General features: G+C 44.0%; 1 non-coding gene across 1 annotated transcript; it reads right to left on the reverse strand.

Annotated features, from left to right (window-relative positions):
- Positions 1-13,875: 13,875 nt before the first annotated feature.
- Positions 13,876-14,013, reverse strand: LOC114808299. Its single transcript, XR_003756145.1, has one exon. It is a non-coding gene; the product is annotated as a small nucleolar RNA SNORA7 (small nucleolar RNA).
- Between the last annotated feature and the right edge of the window lie 3,855 nt (positions 14,014-17,868).

Below are 17,868 nucleotides of genomic sequence, written 5' to 3' on the forward strand. Positions count from 1 at the left end.
CAGTTATCCCCATTTTCCGAGTCCTTGAGAATAGGGAATGTGTGTTTTGTTTGGGCTGTACTCTCCCTGTGCTATACCAATCAATGATATTTATTGAGCCCCAGTTGTGTGCAGAGTAATAATAATAATAATAATGTTATTTGTTAACCGCTTACTATGTGCAGAGCACTGTTCTAAGCACTGGGGTAGATACAGGATGATCAGGTTGTCCCACATGGGGCTCACAGTTTTAATCCTCATTTTACAGATGAGGGAACTGAGGCACAGAAAAGTTAAGTGACTTGCCCAAAGTCACACAGCTGGCAAGCAGCAGAGCCGGGATTCGAACCCATGACCTCTGACTTCCAAGCCCGGGCTCTTTCCACTGAGCCAAGTACTGTACTAAGCACTTGGGAGAGTATATATATATTTGTTATTTAATTATTTATATGTATCATTTGAATCTCTCAGTCAATCAATTGCAGTGTGCAGAATACTGTACTAAGCGCTTGGGAAAGTACAGTATAACAGGTAGAACTAGTAGACATATTCCCTGCCCACATCGATCTTACACTGTAGATGGGGAGACAGACATTAATATAAATAAATGAATTATTGGATAAATGGATATGTATATAAGTGCTGTGGAGTTGAGGTAGGCGTGAATAAATGGAGCAAATCAGGGCAATGCAGAAGGGAGTGGGGAAAGAGGAAATGAGGGCTTAGGGAAGGCCTCTTAGAGGAAATGTGCCTTCAGTAAGGCTTTGAAGGTGGGGGGTGTAATTGTTGGATATGAAGAGGGAGGGTGTTCCAGGCCAGACGCAGGACGTGGGAGAGAGGTCGATGGCGAGATAGAGGAGATCGAGGTACAGTGAGTAAGTTAGCACCAGAGGAGCTGAGTGTGTGGGGTGAGTTGGAGTGGGAGAGCAGGGAGGTGAGGGAGGAGGAGGCAAGGTGATTGAGTGCCTTAAAGCCGATAGTAAGGAGTTTCTGTTTGATGTGGAGGTGGGTGGGCAATCACTGGAGTTTCTCGAGGAATGGGGAGGTTAGCTTGGGAGGACAGAAGTGAGGATGGGTGTAGTAGGAAAAGAGAGATGATTGAGTGCCCTAAAGCCATCGGTTTGTAGTTTCTTCTTGATGTGGAGAGGAATGGATAACCATGGGAGGTTTTTGAGTAGTGGCGAGATGTGTATAGAAAGACTTTTACAAATATGATGCAGGTGATGGAGTGAAGTATGAACAGGAGAAGCAGGGAGTGACGGTGAACGTTGGGCAGATCCTGGAGATGTTGTGGAGGAACCGCTGTTTCAGGAGGCTGCGGGCTTCACAGATGCTTAATTCCCCCAAATGGCAAACTAAATTCACTCTCCCACCAAATTATATGCCACTCTGCCATTGTCTTGTACACTGTTCCAGCCAGGGCCCCTCTACCCCGCTGACAAAAGTGTCTGAGCATTGGATAGTTGTGAATACCACACAGGCATCCTGCCATTGGGCTCCTATTACTTTCACTCAGTGAGGAGGATGAGCACCTAGCCTTCCCCCTGAGAGCAGATAAGGGCTCTCTGCTTGGCTTTCCCTGCAGGCCTGGATCCTGGTGGGAGGTAGTAGGAGAGTTGTCCTTTGGTTCAAAAAGTCCCCACTGGCTGGGAGACTGCATCCCTAACTGGGAGGATCGCTGAGAGAGAATCTCTTGAACATTTACACACTTTGCTCATGAAAATAAAGTGGTGAACTTTGTCTGGTCCTTTACTCGGCTAAAAGAGCCATGGCTAAAATAGGTAAGGCCTGCCTCCTGACAGCTGGGCATGCACTTGATTTGGTTTTTGCAGGAGCAGTGACGGTTTGCACTGAGCTGTCCACACTGTCTCACCTGATCCTCCCCTTCCCAGCAGCACACACTACGAGATGACTGGTAGGGGGAATGGGTGCAGCCTCTGGTCACAGAACAGAATATCTCTGAGACTTCACCTGCAGATGACACCACTGCTGTGCCGACACCCCTTTGGCCTAGTGGATAGAGCACAGGCCTGGGAGTCAAAAGGACCTGGGTTATAATATTGTCTCTGCCACTTGTCTGCTGTGTGACCTCGGGCAAGTCATTTCACTTCTCTGGGCCTCAGTTACCTCATCTGTAAAATGGGGATTGAGAGTGTGCGCCCCATAGGGTACAGGGACTGTGACCAACCCTATTTGCCTGTATCCATTGCAGTGCTTAGAACAGTGCCTGGGACATAGTAAGCGCTTAACAAATACAACAATTATTATTATTATTAGGTACTCTCAATCATTTAGCAGCATCTTTGAGAGATCCTCCTCCTTTAGATCCAGCAACTAATGACTCCAGGTGTTCCTTTTTTATGGTGCTTGTTATCAATCAATAATTCAGTCATATTTATTGAGTGCTTATTGTGTGCAGAACGCTGCACTAAGGGCTTGGGAGACTACAGTATAGCAATATAACACGCCATGTGTTCGTTAAGTGCTTACTATGTTCTAGGTACTATACTAAGTGCTGGGGTAGATACCAGATAATCAAGTTGGATACAGTCCCTGTTCCACATGGGCTCACAGAGGGAAATCAGAGGGAGGATTTTTAATCCTCATTTTACGGATGAGGTAACTAAGGCACAGAGAAGTTAAGGGACTTGCCCAAGGTCGCACAGCAGACAAGTGGTAAAGTCGGGATTAGAACCCAGGTTCTCTGACTCCCAAGCCCATGTTCTTTCCACTTGACCGTGCTGCTTCCCCCAGAACTCCGGGTTGACCTCTTCTCTGATCTCGGTAGTATTTTCAGGTGTTTACAGAGACTGGGCTGAGTGTATTGTGCTGAGCCAAGGTCTTCAGTGGGCAAAGATGAAAAATAGTGCATTTACCCCACCTCTTATGTCCTGCAAGGCAAAAGACAATCAGTCAGTCAATCAGTGGATTTATTTAGTGCCGACTTTGCCTTGGCTTCCTGCGGAAACATGTCCACACATACTCCCATCCTCCGTCTGAGCAGGCTACCCTCCGACGGAACATATAGTGTTTCAAACGTCAAGAAAGAGCAACCAGTTTTCAGTCTGTTTTGCAGGCAATTTTCAAAGAAAAATATGATCCCATATTGATTACACTTTTCAGGATAATGTTTGCTTACCATACCTCTCCGCATACTTCAAGTCTTGTGGTTGAGTCTCTCGCGTCTACCACAACTCCACTGTCCAGTTGCTGTTAGTGGAATTGCAATAAACACATTGCTATGCTCTGAAGCGATTTAGCATTTTCATTCTATTTCATTCCACTCACAAAGGTTCCAAGTGCATGATCCATGAGTATTTTTAAAGTCAAAATCTAAGTGGAAAATCTCGAGGTTAGCTGGTTCAGTTAAAATAATCAGAGGAGGTTGGATAAAATTTGAAATATACCAACATACGTCAGTGTTTTGAATGTGTTAACATGTAACAAATTCATAGATTTGTTTTGGGTTATCGTCTGTTACCTTCAAGCACAGGGAATTGGAAGTATATTTCAAACATGATCTAGAAACTCTGGATATTTATTTTGCACATGGACTGGCTAATCCAGAGATTATGATGTGTGTATTTGTTAAATATTGTATTTACAAATGGGTGATTGAATTGAGTACTTTGTATCCCAATTTCAATTAGCACAATTGTCAAAGAGATATTATTTAACTTTCAAATTTCTTCCCCATTCTTCATTTTTTTCCACGAACTGAAAGCCAGGTTTTTCAGAGAAGAGTTGAAATGGGCTATTGGCCGTGGGAGTCTCTCACCTTCAGCTGGGAAAAACAAAGAACTAGGTTTCCTTCAGGCTTTCCTGGAGTGATGATTGTTTACTCTGGCTGGTTGGTTACACTGCTGCTCTGAATTCTGAATGCTGTATGCTAACATGTCTACTTTCTCTACTGTACTCTCCCTTGCACTTAATATGACACTCTGCACACAGTAGACTGTAAGCTCCTGAAGCAGCGTGGTGTAGTGGCTAGTGTACGCCTGGGAGTCAGAGGACCTGGGTTCTAATCCCAGCTCTGCCATGTATCTGCTACATGACCTTGGGAAAGTAACTTCACTTCTCTGGGCCTCAGTAACCTCATCTGGGAAATGGGGAGTCAATCCTACTCCCTCCTACTCTACCCCAGTGTTTAGAACAATGCTTGGCAGATAGAGGGCTCTTAACAAGTACCATTATCATTATTATTATTATTGCGGGCAAGGGGTCATGTCTACTTACTCTCTTGTTCTCTCCCAAACAATGCGGTGCCCTGTACACAGTAAGGTCTCAATAAATATCGATTGATTCCTCTCCAGGCAGGTGACTACCCTCCCCCGATTAGACTGTAAGCCCGTCAAACGGCAGGGACTGTCTCTATCTGTTGCCGACTTGTTCATCCCAAGCGCTTAGTACAGTGCTCTGCACATAGTAAGCGCTCAATAAATACTATTGAATGAATGAATGGTCTAGACACTTGTCCTATCCTGGCTAGACTACCATTCGGTAAACACCCAATAAGTACCATCAATCGAATGGATCTGTGTCCATAGACTTAAGTCAATTGATTAGAGAGTATATCCTACCTGATAATTAATTATGGTATTTGTAAGCACTTACTAAATTCTCAGTCCTCCTGCAATTTGCTCTAGACAACTCTGAATTGTCCATGTTATTGGAGGACAGGTAGATCTTGGATAACTAAAATCTGAAAATAATATTCAATCCTCTTTTCAGTCAATACTTTCAACCTCCTTCCCCATAACTCCTAATAACTCTATTAGAAGCTGAGTTTTCATAGAAATCTGTTATCCAATGGATCAACTATGTGAATCGAAACTAATTCAGATTATCCAAAAAACAAACCCCTCTGGCTCAGAAAATTGAGCCTAAAATGGCCAAATCCACTTTTGTTCAAGGAAGCTTTCAATTACCTGGATTACCTTGGTTCCAATTAGGTCAGATCATCTGTTTTTTGCCTTTTCTTTTTGTTTTACAGTAGCAAAATGGACTGTTTTGAGTTTAATTTCCTTTTATTTTCCCTACCTCTCCTATTGAAGTGGCCCTGCTGAGCCATCAAATAGACATTAGACAGGGAGATGGAGTGAAGGAGAATAAATGGGCCTGGATAGTCACAGACTGAACCATCAGTCTCTGAATTATCCAGATTTAACTCTATTTTACTGCCTAACCTTCAACGGGCAGCCCAAAATCTAGAAGTGGGGATGGCTTGTCTCAAGCTGAGAGCATAGGTGAGCACAGCACAGAGTGCTGGCAAATAACCCTAATCATAAAAACACATCAGCCATAATAAGGGGTGACCAAAAATAACACTAGTTATTTTGGCCTGAAAGCATCATAACTTTCCCAGTAACAGCCCCTCTGAAAGGAGAGCATAAACCAAGAAATAATCCCAAAGGACATTTGGGGTCAGGATTTACAAGTGTTCGCCCAATCTTGTTCAGTGTTATTTCCCTTGTTAAAGAGCCATTTTCTTAAGGCAAATTGCTTCCTTTTAGCTTGGATAGGATATGTGATGGCTTGAGTTTAAATAGCCATTCCATGTAGCGATTTGACTGAGAACATTGTTCCTTTGATTATAGTCTTGGGCCACCAGAATCCATGAAAACCTTGTTTGGATCCTCAGTGCCTGAATAGTGACAGGGAATTAGGTACTATAGGCAGCCGTGCAAGGGGAAAACCTTGGTAGGCTCAAGAGGGGTTGGAAAAATTAGTGGCCAGGCCCTTCATTCATTCATTCAGTCAATCAAATTTATTGAGCACTTACTGTGTGTAGAGCACTGTACTAAGCACTTGGGAGAATACAGTATAACAATAAACCCTGTTCCTCCATCTCATCTATCTCATCATCGACCAGCCCCTTGTCCACATCCTGCCTCTGTCCTGGAACTCCCTCCCCCTTCCTATCTGACAGACCACCACACTTCCCACCTTTAAAGCTTTATTAAAATCATCTCTTCCAAGAGGCCTTCTCTGAGCCCTCGTTTCCCCTTCTCCCTCTACCTTCTGCATCACCCAAGTACTTGGATTTAGACCCTTTATTCACCCCACCCTCCACCCCATGACACTTACGTTCATAGCATGTTTTATTTTAATGTCTGTCTCCCCATCTAGACTATAAGCTCCATGTGGGTGGGGAACATGCCTACCAAATCTGTTTCATTATACTCTCCCCAGCACTTAATAAAGTGCTGTATTCACAGTAAACACTCAATAAATATGATTGATTCATTAAAAGGGAAGGTTAAGGAAGCAATTATAATAATACCATTATTATTATTATTATTTTAAAAGGCACTTGTGATTACCATGGTGCACCTCCCAGTAATAATGGTGACATTTCTCAAGCACTTTTCTTGACAAGGTGGTTACAAGATGATTAGGTTGGTCGCCAATGTGAAGGTAGATATGAAGGGCAGCCTTCAGACTGTCCCTCCTAGTGTCTTCTGCGGCCACTGCTGGGGACCGAATCCTGGGCCGGGGGACCATTGCTCTGCCCCAGTATGGTATTGCCTATGTGGTAGTGGTCCCGGTATTTATTGAGCACCCACTGAGTGCAATGCACTATACTAAATGCTTGGGAAAGTATAACTGACCCTTTAGTTGGGGCGACAGAAAAATAATGACAAATAGAATAATCGGAGTAATTAATTGGCCGTTGGATGGATTATGCACATGTACCCAAGGGCTTCTGTTTGAATGTGAAGGAAAAAAAGGCCAGCTTTGAATCATCAAAGATAAACCGTCTGCTCGTACACTGAGGAAAATAGTACACTAAGGAAAACATTAGAATCACTGGCTGAAAGGAATGCACTCTGCTCAGAGAATAACGAGACCTCTGTTTGACTCCATGGAGCGTCCCACAAAATGTCACATTTTAGCTATTAAAGAGAATGAGGCAGAGGCAGTTCTTGTGGCTGACAGATTCCTGAAGTGGTTATTGAAGAAGAGGGGTATGGGTATCCCACTGGGCATACAAAAAAACTTGGTAAAATCTGGACTTCCAAGCAAAGAATATGTGTTAGGTGTTTATTAGTGTGGATTTAACCCAATGGGGAGGAAACCAGGCCCAGAGCTGTGTGTTTGTCTGGTTTGGTGCTTTTGGCAGTGGAACTTGTCCCTCCGATAATAATAAAACTAAATACAAGTGAAACAAGTCAAAACAAATACAAAATGGGGAAAGAACTGCTTAAGGTTTTCATTTTCATGTTACTGAGTAGCAAAAGTCACAGTTCTTGTAGGTTTATCATTAAAGGTAGGTGAGCCTGTGGAAGTGGCATGTCAAAAAAAAAAAGAGAGAGAGGATTTAATAGCCACTCACCAATACCTGAGGTGAGGTAATGGCTGGTGCCATTATTTGCTGAATTTTTTTAAATTGAGCCTTTCACAGCAAATGCCCCTGGGTACAAATACAAAAGGAACAAAAAAACACCAGGCGAATCAGCAAATAAGGCCACGTTAAAAATAGCCTCAAATTACCACCCTCCAAGAATTCGCCCATTTTAGAAGATAGGTCTTATTCCTATTTCAGCTCAGGTGTAGTGAGAACTCCCTTCTCATTACTGTTATTGCCCTCTCCTCTCCTCCCTTCCCTCCCCTCTAACCTCCCTGTCCAACACACTTTTCCTCCCCCAAATAAAGATGCTTGCATGCCATGCTTCAAACTTCAATTTTGCAAAATTTGGAAACTGCCCTTTAGAACATCTGCTTTCAAAACATTCCCTGCAATAGGATCTAAGGTGAGGAAGAAAAAAAAATTGGGGCTCTCTTGCTGAAAGAAGATGTTTTTGGATCTATCGGCTTCTGGGAGGAGAAGAGGTTTCTCATCTCATGCTAAGTGTCTACAAAACTGGCAGGGTATGTTGGACTGGATCCAACCTGATTAACTTGTGTCTACCACAGCACTTAGAAACAGTCCTTGGCACATACCGTTGTGGGCAGAGATTGTCTCTCTCTGTTGCTGAATTGTGCTTTCCAAGTGCTTAGTACCATGCTCTGCACACTGTAAGCACTCAAAAAATATGATTGAATGGATGAATGAACATAATAAGCAATTAATGAGCACCGTAGTGATTATCTGTTACAGAACCACTTGGAGAATCAGTGTGGATGGGCTTCTGATCAAGGCACATATTGATTCAGTTGTATTTATTGAGCGCTTATTGTGTGCAAAACACTGTACTAAGCACTTGGGAGAATACAGTATAACAATAAATAGGCATGTTCCCTGCCTATAATGAGCTTACAGTCTAGAGGGGGAGGCAGACATTAATATAAATAAATAAATTGTAGATATGTACATAAGATATGTATATATGTACATATTGGTTCTGTGGTATGTTCTCTATGAGGCCAGACTGAGAAATGCACCAAGGGTTCATCAGTTTGTTCACAGAGGTGAATAGTGGGAAAGGAATCTTGAACAAAGAGTTTCAGTTCCCTGAATAGGGTGTTCTAGGGACTGTTTGGACCAAACCAAACTCAGGTGATTTGGGATTTGGTGATTTCTTTACCTCCCACCGATCCAAACTAGAGTGGTCACTGATGGCCCTCCTGTATACAGGACAAGGAGAAACACACATACCTGGCAGTTCATTACACGTGGTACACAGAGTAGCTTGATAATGCCATAGCTGGCAATTTGCAGTTCTCCATCTATTTTCCCACCATTCTCGAGCATTTCTCTCAGGGGAATCCCTAGGCCTCCCACTTGTTCCAGAGCCTTTATGTTCTCCTTTCACATCAGGGTGAAGTTTGGTGCAATATCTAAGCCATGGATTTCTGAAGCTAAGGGACTCCCGGAGCTGAAAATAGAAAAACAGTGTCCGATACTGTATCAGAACCAGACGGGAGACAGACCAGCTGAAAACTGGAAGACTGTCCTGTATAAAACCGGACTCCTGGTCACCCTAGCCAGAACAGACAACCTCCTCAGAGCATCGCCATGGATGTACTTATGATTCTGATCTGCCCAGTGGAAGGCCACAGTAGCAGGCATGGGGCCATCAGGAAAGGGCTGCTTCTCTCTGAGCAAATGTTTTGGGGAAAATGCAGTGCCAAGAAACAAAATTAAAAACAGCACCTCGTGCTGGGAATGATAAATACAACATTTTGGGAAAATGACAGTCTTTACTTTCTTCAAATACAGAAGATGAATCAATCTATCAGTTAATATATTTGTAAACTGTAAAGCTGGATGTGAAGTCACAAGGCCCTAGACTGCTTCTCTGTTGGGACTCAAGGATCCACAGAGCAGTGTTTCCTCCCTCCTACCCCACCCTCCATTCTGAAGCCAAGACCCATCATAATCCTACTAATGATTGTGGTATTTACTAAGCACTTACTCTAGTATAAATACTATACTAAGCACTGAGGCAAATACCAGATAATTAGGTCAGACACAGTCCCTGCCCTACGTGGGGTTCATGGTCTATGTAGGAGGGAGAACAGGTATTGAATCTCCATTTTACAGATGACAAAACTGAAGCACAGAGAAGTTAATTGGTTAACCCAAGATCACACAGCAGGTAAGTGGCAGAGCAGGGAGTAGAACCCAGGTCCTCTGACTCCCAGGCCCTTGCTCATTCTGCAGGGTAGGAGAAGCTCCTGTCTGTTAGGAAAAAAAACCTAGGGAACTGCAGTGACTTACCTCACTGACCTCTCTGCCTCCTGTCCCTCCCCACTCCAGTCCATACTTCACTCTGATGCCTGGATCATTTTTCTAAAAAATATTCAGTCCACATCTCCCCATTAGTGGTTTCCCATCAGTCTGTGCATCAACAGAAACTCCTTACCATTGGCTTTAAAGAACTTAATCAGCTCTCCCCCTCCAACTTACCTCACTGATTTCCTACTACAACCCAACATGCTCATTTCGCTCCTCTAATGCCAACTTATTCACTGTAGTTCAGTCTCATCTATCCCATCACTGAATCCTCACCCTCATCCTCCCTCTGGCCTAGAACTCCCTCCCCCTTCATATCCAAAAGATAATCACTCTCTCCACCTTCAAAGTCATACTAAAATCACTTCTCCTCCAAGAGGCCCCTCCTAACTAAGCCCTCATTTCCCCTGCCTCCTATCCCTCTGTGTCACCTATATATTTGGTTTGTCACTTAATAACAATAATCATGTTATTTGCCAAATTCTTACTATATACCAAGCACTCTATTAAGTGTTGGGGCAGATACATGATAATCAGGTCCCACATGGGGCTCACAGTCTAAGTAGGAGTGAAAACAGGCATTGAACCCCCATTTTGCTGATGAGGGAACTGAGGCACAGAGAAGTTAAGTGACTTGCCCAAGGTCATACAGCAGGTAAGTGGTGGAGCTGGGATTAAAACCCAGATCCTCCGACTCCCAGGCCTGTGTTCTTTCCGCTAGGCCAAGCTGCTTCCTTGATGTTCATTCCACTCTCAACACCATGACACTTAGGTACATATCCAAAAATTTTTTTAATTTCTGTCTCTCCCTCTATGCTAAAGTCTTTGTGGGCAGGGAATGTGGTTACCAGCACTGTTGTATTGTACTCTCCCAAGTGGTTACCACAGTGCTCTGCACACAGTAAGTCTTCAATGAATACCTTGGTTGATTGATTGATTGATTCATTCATTCTCTGGAATCTTGCTCCAACTATTTTTATATCACCTTTATTTGGAAAGAGCCCGGGGTTGGGAGTCAGAGGTCATGGGTTCGAATCCCAGCTCGGACATTTGTCAGCTGTGTGACTGTGGGCAAGACACTTAACTTCTCTGTGCCTCAGTTACCTCATCTGTAAAATGGGGATTAACTGTGAGCCTCACATGGGACAACCTGATTACCCTATATCTACCCCAGCACTTAGAACAGTGCTCTGCACATAATAAGCGCTTAACAAATACCAACATTATTATTATTATTATCTGCCTCTTCCTTTAAATTGTAAACTCTTTGAGGGAAGGGAAAGTGTTTCTGCTTCTGTTGTACTCTTCCAAGCACTTAGCTTGGGGTTACATAACTTCTCTGTGCCTCAGTTACCTCATCTGTAAAATGGGGATTAAGACTCTGAACCCCATGTGGGATATGGACAGTGTCCAATCTGATTAGTTTGTATTATTTACCCCAGTGCTAGTTCAGTGCCTGGCACAAAGTAAGTGCTTAACAAAAATCATTTAAAAAAAAGAAGAGAGTATTCCAGACTTTCAGAGCAGGGAGGTGGTGCTGAGGAAAAGGGAGGTGGGTCTTTGAGCTGAAAGGCAAGGGATGCTATCCGGACCATCCTAAGTCCCAACACAGTTGTCATTCAAATCACAACTCTGTAGCAGCACTCTCTGTTGTATTGTGCTCTCTCAAGTTCTTGGTGCAGCATAAATATTCATTCAGTCGTATTTATTAAATGCTTACTGTTTGCAGAACACTGTACTAAGCGCTTGGGAAAGTACAATATCAGTGATTGATTGTCAGTGCATAAGTTCAATTGGTATAGAAATGCTAAGGTGGTAGTTGAGGCCTGGAGAATATATGACGTATGGAGAAGAAAAACCAATCAGGGGAGGCCCCTTGGAAGAGATGCAATTTTCAGAAGAGCTTTGAAGATGGGGAGAGATGCAGCCAAACCCAGTTGAATATAGCATAGTGCTGCGTTGTTGAGGAGGGGCGGGGGCGGGGGGTACGGGAAGGATCAGAGAACCGCACTTTGTCACCTGGCTGACAGAGTGGTGATCGATCAATCATCTGTGGCATATAGTGAGCGCTTACTGTGTGCAGAGCACTGTACTAAGTATTTGGGAGAGCACAGTAAGTACACACAGTGCAGAGTATTGGCAATTCTCCTTGGAAAATGCTACAAATTGTCAGGTACTGCGCCCATCCACTGCAGTGGCAGTTGTACAAGAGGAAACCAGGAAGCAACTGACACAAATATTAAATTTCTCCACATTCTTCAATCTCCCTACAGGAGCTGGTCTAAGAGTGGTACTTGGCTTGTGGTTGTTGGCTTCCCTCTACTCTCCAAGGAGAAACACCTCAGCGATTCAAAATAAGATTGGGCCTGGGACCAGCGCTACAAGTCAACCTATCAGTGAACTGCAGCCACGCCAAAGAGGAATCTGCTTTAAAAGTGGTCAGGCTATAGCATGAATCAAAACATCCACCTTCACCATGATGTTTGTTTTTTTGAATTTTGAAAACTGCCTTTAGGGTGAGTTTTGGATTTGTTTCTTTGGAAAATTATGGCATGACAAAGCTTTGATCATTGTGACATTCAAAACTCATTGTTTCTGGATAGAATCCACAGGAACTCTGAATGTCTCTTGCAAACGTGATGCACAACAGTCTTCAAAGATGGTGGGTGCAAAATAGAAAGATGCTTCATTGTGTGTAGTTTCGCCATTTCTAATTTCTTTCTTAGCCATTGTTTCCCAATCCCCATTTCTGGCTTTTTATTACTTGTTTATAAAAGGTGGTACCATCCCACTTCCTTCATTTCCTTCATGTTACAGAATAGACTGGATCTTCAAGTCTCAAGTAAAACAATTCATTGGGGAAAGCAATTATTTTTGCATCTGTTGAGCAATTACTATGTGTCAAGCACTGTTCTAATTACTGGGGTAGATACAAGTTAGTTGGGTCAGACACAGCCCCTTTCCCACATGGGGCTCACAGTCTAAGTGGGAGGGAGAACAGATATTTAATCCTCATTTTACAATGAGGAAACTGAGGCATAAAAAGTTAAGTGACTTCCCCAAGGTCACACAGCAAGCAATTGGCAGGGCTGGGTTTGGAACCCAAATTCTCTGACTTCCAGGACCGTGCTCTGTCTGCTAGGGCATGCTGCTGCTTAAAACAATAATGCCTAATACCCTTCCCCTCTCCCCCACCCCATTTAGCTGGGATGGGAAGGAAGGGGAGATGTGAGTGTTAACAGAAGGGATTAATAACCATGACGTTTATTGGTAAGGAGAAGAAGAGGAGGCTATGAAGAAGGACCTGGGGAATCTGGTTCTGACAATGAGAATTTCAGAGCAGGATGCAATCTTCTTTTGAATTAAGTTATAGGACTCTGTTTTTGCTGTATTTTTGCAATGGTGAATGCTAAATTCAACTTGTTTTGATGTGCTCTTTAAGCACCTCCTAAGGAGGAAATAAAAAACAGTACAACTGATCAGAGAAAAATTATCAGCTTCTGTGGTTAGGCGGCTGCCATTTCATTTCAGTTGTGAATTTGGACTGGGTATAAAATACCACACAGAATCATTATCATTCTAAAAGGGACTATTTTATGTTTGTAATGTCAGTCTTCAGAGAGTATTGCTAGTCAACTGTTGCTATACAACCGTTACCTTGTATATTTTAAAATTCATTTTCATTATCAAATGCATGTCATTCTACTCATGCAAACTTCTTTTATGAGAACTCTCCCCCACATACAAAAACACATACACACCCATACACACGAACACTTGGATTTCAAGTTCTTTACTGGACTACCAAATGAGGTAACTCGGCTCAATTTCAGGTGACATCAGTGATGCTGCCTCTTTAAGGACTGTAGATTGGGGACCGTTTCCATGGTAATAAATTGAAAGCAAAACTGAAGTTGTTGAGTGCGAACCTAGCCAGCAGAAGGCTGTGGTTGTTTAAGAAAAAGTAACTTGTTTTCTCATCGGTGCCTTGTCTTGTCTTATGCTGTCGAGTCTTCTCCGACCCATAGCGACTCCATGGACACATCTCTCCCAGAAAGCTCCATCTCCGTCTGCAATCGTCCTGGTAGTGTATCCGTAGAGTTTCCTTGGTAAAAATACAGAAGTGGTTTACCATTGCCTTCTTCCAGGCGGTAAAATTGAGTCTCCACCCTCAACTCTCTCCCAATACCACAGCTGCCCAGCACAGGTGAGTTTTGACATGTAGCAGATTGCCTTCCACTCACTAGCCACTATCCAAGCTAGGAATAGAATGGGTATGCCTCTGCTTGATTCTCCCTCTTGTAACTGAGACTGGTAGAATACTGGAAACTCTCCAGATGTCAACCTGAGAGGGGATATCGGTGCCTTAGTGTTAGGTAATTATCAGAAAAAAAAAAGAAAGAAAACAGTTCAGAGAAGCAATGATAGATTCAGGGAGGTCATCCTCTAGACTGCAAGCTCGTTGTGAGCAGGGAATGTGTTTGTTTATTGTTATATTGTACTCTCCCAAGTGTTTAGTACAGTGCTCTGCAAACAGTAAGCACTCGATAAATACGAATGACTGACTGACCATTTGGTCCAGCATTAGGTGTGCGCTGTGGACCCCATGCTGTCTCACAAAGAGTAGCCAAAATAATTACTTAGAGTCCCATTTTTTCAAGCAGGGTTACAGGAGAGGACATGGCAGGGATGGGAATAACATTACAGTGTAGATAGAGTGCTTGGGTGGGTGGGGGAGTTACCACAGGTCCTCACTGTTCCAGGCAATAGTCTTTGATCACAACTGCCTTAGGAAATAGAGTTTCCAGGACACAGAGTTCTGCAGCGGTGGCGGGATGGCTGGTCTACCTGACTGGTCCGGACATCGGGAGGTCCTGCTGGCTCCACAGCTCTCCGTCTTGTGGGGGCTTCGGGTCACACGAGTCCCTGCACTTTCTCCATTCCCGGATCCTGAGAGAGAATCACCTATAGCAGGAACCCCTCTCCAGGTGGTGGTGGTTCAGTGTTGAAGTTGCAAGAATTCTCCCCCAACAAGGGTGAATCCTAATGGTAATAATGGTTTACAGTGAGCACCACTGAGTACACTGTAATAATAATAATAATTGTGGTATTTGGTAAGTGCTTGCTATGTGCCAGGCACTGTACTAAGAACTGGGGTGGATACAAGCAAATCAGGTTGGACACAGCCCCTGTCTTGCATGGGGTTCACAGTCTAAAAATGGGCATTGAATCCCCATTTCACAGATGAGGAAACTGAGGCCTAGTGAGGTGACTTGCCCAAGGTTACACAAAGGCACCTGGTGGAGCTGGGATTAAAACCCAGGTCCTCTGACTCCCAGGCCTGTGCACTTTCCATTGCTTCTCCCTAGGTCACATCCTCCCAATTACAGCTGCCCGCCCACCTCCGAGAACTCACAATCACCAATAGCATTTTTTTCCATACAGATTTACCAACTCTACTATTTAAGCATCTGTTCATATATGTATAATTCCATTTTCTTCTTCCACCTATCTGTACCTTTGTGTTTGCCATCCCTGCTAGAGAGAAGGCTCCTTCTAGGCTCTATGTCTTGCAGTCTAGCAGGCAAATAGCAGAGATGGGATTAGCTGGCATTAGAACCAGGTCCTCTGACTCCCCAGCTCATGCTCTTTCTACTAAACTACATTGCTTCTCACCCCCTTGCTCCTCTCCCAGGTCCCTTTGAACATAGGTGCCACTTTCAAGCCTCGGGACTTGATCGCAGAAGATTAAGCCCTAGGAGAGGGCTGGGAGTTTAAAGCAAAAATACCAGTCATCAAGACATCTGGTGCTGTATTCACACAATACAGGGGTCAGACCAACAGAAAACCAGGAGTTCTGGTGGATAATCAGACAAGAGGCCACCGTATGAGAAAGTAAGGAGATAGGGCCAACGGACACCAGCTGTTTAGGCCATTATGAAAAAGGCTATTCACTGCTGCTAAGGAAAGAAGCCATAAACCCATCAGTGGTATTATTGAGCACTTACTGTGTGCTGAGCACTGTACTAGGCATTAGGGAGAGTACAATATAACAAATTTGGTAGACATGATCCATGTCCACAAGGAGCTTACAGTCTAGGGAAGAGATTGAAAGACTGAAATTGAAGAAGGATCCACCTCTGGCAATGTACTACAGTATTCCTAACGAAAGCTCTGTTTCTCTGCCCTGTTCCAAAGACTGAGGGGTTTTCTTTTGTTCCTTGATTATGTGAGATTAGCCTTCATCTCCAATCCTGAATTCCCTCCAGGGTCCTGTGGATGGCAGTTGGGAATGTGGTTGTTGGCTGGGTGGTAGAGTTGGACAGGAAGCCTACAGATAAAGAAAAGCCTATCTTTGCAGGATTCTACTGACTGGGTCTGACCTGACGATGAGGCCAGATGAAGGGGAGAAGACAGCAACTCAAAACGTATTAATAAAAGTTTGGAAATGTTCCCCTTGTCTATGGATCTGAGTATGACCCATTTAATTTCTGAACTGGGATGATTTTCTAGTATCCCTTCCTTTTTTATATAGTATTTGTTAAGTGCTTACTATGTGCCAAGCACTGTTCTAAGTACCAGGGTAGGTACAAGGTTGTCAGGGTGGACATTATCCCTGTCCCGTCTGGGGCTAACAATCTAACTTACCATCTGAATTTGCTGCAAGTGAAAGATGACCAGAATGTTCTACACTGAAAGGGACAATCACAGATTGCCCCCTCTGGTCTTCCTTCTTCTCAGAAGCCCTGCAGAACAGGCAGAAGTCTTACTGATGTCCTTGACGGTGAGAGTGAGAGTCTGAGGGAGCTGGCGGCACGGGAACAGAAAGGAGGAAGCTGCAGTTCCTGGCCTCCTGGAGTCCTCACTGCCTTTCCTCTCTCTTACAGACCCCAGAGAAAGGCTGTTCTACTGGCTTGGTCCCAACCAACTGCAGTGGGAATTCTGGGGAGCTGGAAGCAGTGGCAGCTGCTCTCAACTGCTGTTTTGTCTTGGGCTCTACTCCATGCTGAACTGGACTGATTGTGAGTGTGGCTACGTGCGCTCATCTTCTCTGTGTTGATGTCCGTGTGTCTGTCTTTTTCCTTTTCCTGTGCTTTTCTCCTCTGAACTACTCGCCTGTTCTTCGACAGTTAGCCCTGTTTCCCAGAAGCCTTCTTCCCCACCCACTCCCCCCATCACCAGACTCGAGAAAATTGGGTTACTTTATGTAGCTATCACTCTGTCAGTAGAACCCTCGATTCTTTGAACATTTGGAAAATACATTTCGGGAGTTAACAATCATTTTTCGATGCAAATTCTGTCAACCTTCCAGCTTTCTCTTTCTTGCTGTTCCAGGAAAAAAAAAACCCAACCCTGGTTCTGCCTTTGAATTTTATCAGGTGCCTCCGACTCCTAAGATGTTCCTGGTGAATGGATTTCATTATGTAGGAACCTGGTTGTTGGAGGCATTTAGTCACTGCAGATGGCTTCCATGTGTTCATTTCACTTCCTGACCACATCCCATGCTCTTAACTTGTGAATTTTACTGGAGATACCCTCCGCAAAGATCATTTTATAAAATGAGTTATTGAGAGTATCTACATCTCTCCCTGTGCTAGGCTAGTTATTTCCTCCAGCAAGAACAGCTGATTAGAAGAGGAAGAAAGAAGATGGCATTGTGCCTGGTGAAGCCTAAGTAGGTCCTCAAACAGAATAACTTAGAGGGCTCAGTGCTGAGAGCCTCAGCCCCCTCACCCATTTTTATGAGAAGCAGCGTGGCTCAGTGGAAAGAGCATGGGCTTTGGAGTCAGAGGTCATGAGTTTGAATCCCAGCTCTGCCACTTGTCAGCTGTGTGACTGTGGGCAAGTCACTTAACTTCTCTGGGCCTCAGTTACCTCATCTGTAAAATGTGCATTAAGACTGTGAGCCCCATGTGGGACAACCTGATTCCCCTATGTCTACCCCAGTGCTTAGAACAGTGCTCTGCACATAGTAAGTGCTTAACAAATACCAACATTATTATGTCACAAATGCTGATAAAATCCACTAAGCCACAAGAGGCAGCATGGCTTAGTGGCTAGAGCATGGGCCTGGGAGTCAGAAGGACCTGGGTTCTAATCCTGGCTCCGCCACATGACTGCTATGTGATGTTGGGCCAGTCACTTAACTTTTCTGGGCCTAAGTTACCTCATCAGTAAAATGGGGATTAAGGGTGTGAGCCCCACATGGG

The sequence above is a fragment of the Ornithorhynchus anatinus genome, chromosome X5 (assembly GCF_004115215.2).
Source record: "Ornithorhynchus anatinus isolate Pmale09 chromosome X5, mOrnAna1.pri.v4, whole genome shotgun sequence".
NCBI classification, from domain to species: domain Eukaryota; kingdom Metazoa; phylum Chordata; class Mammalia; order Monotremata; family Ornithorhynchidae; genus Ornithorhynchus; species Ornithorhynchus anatinus.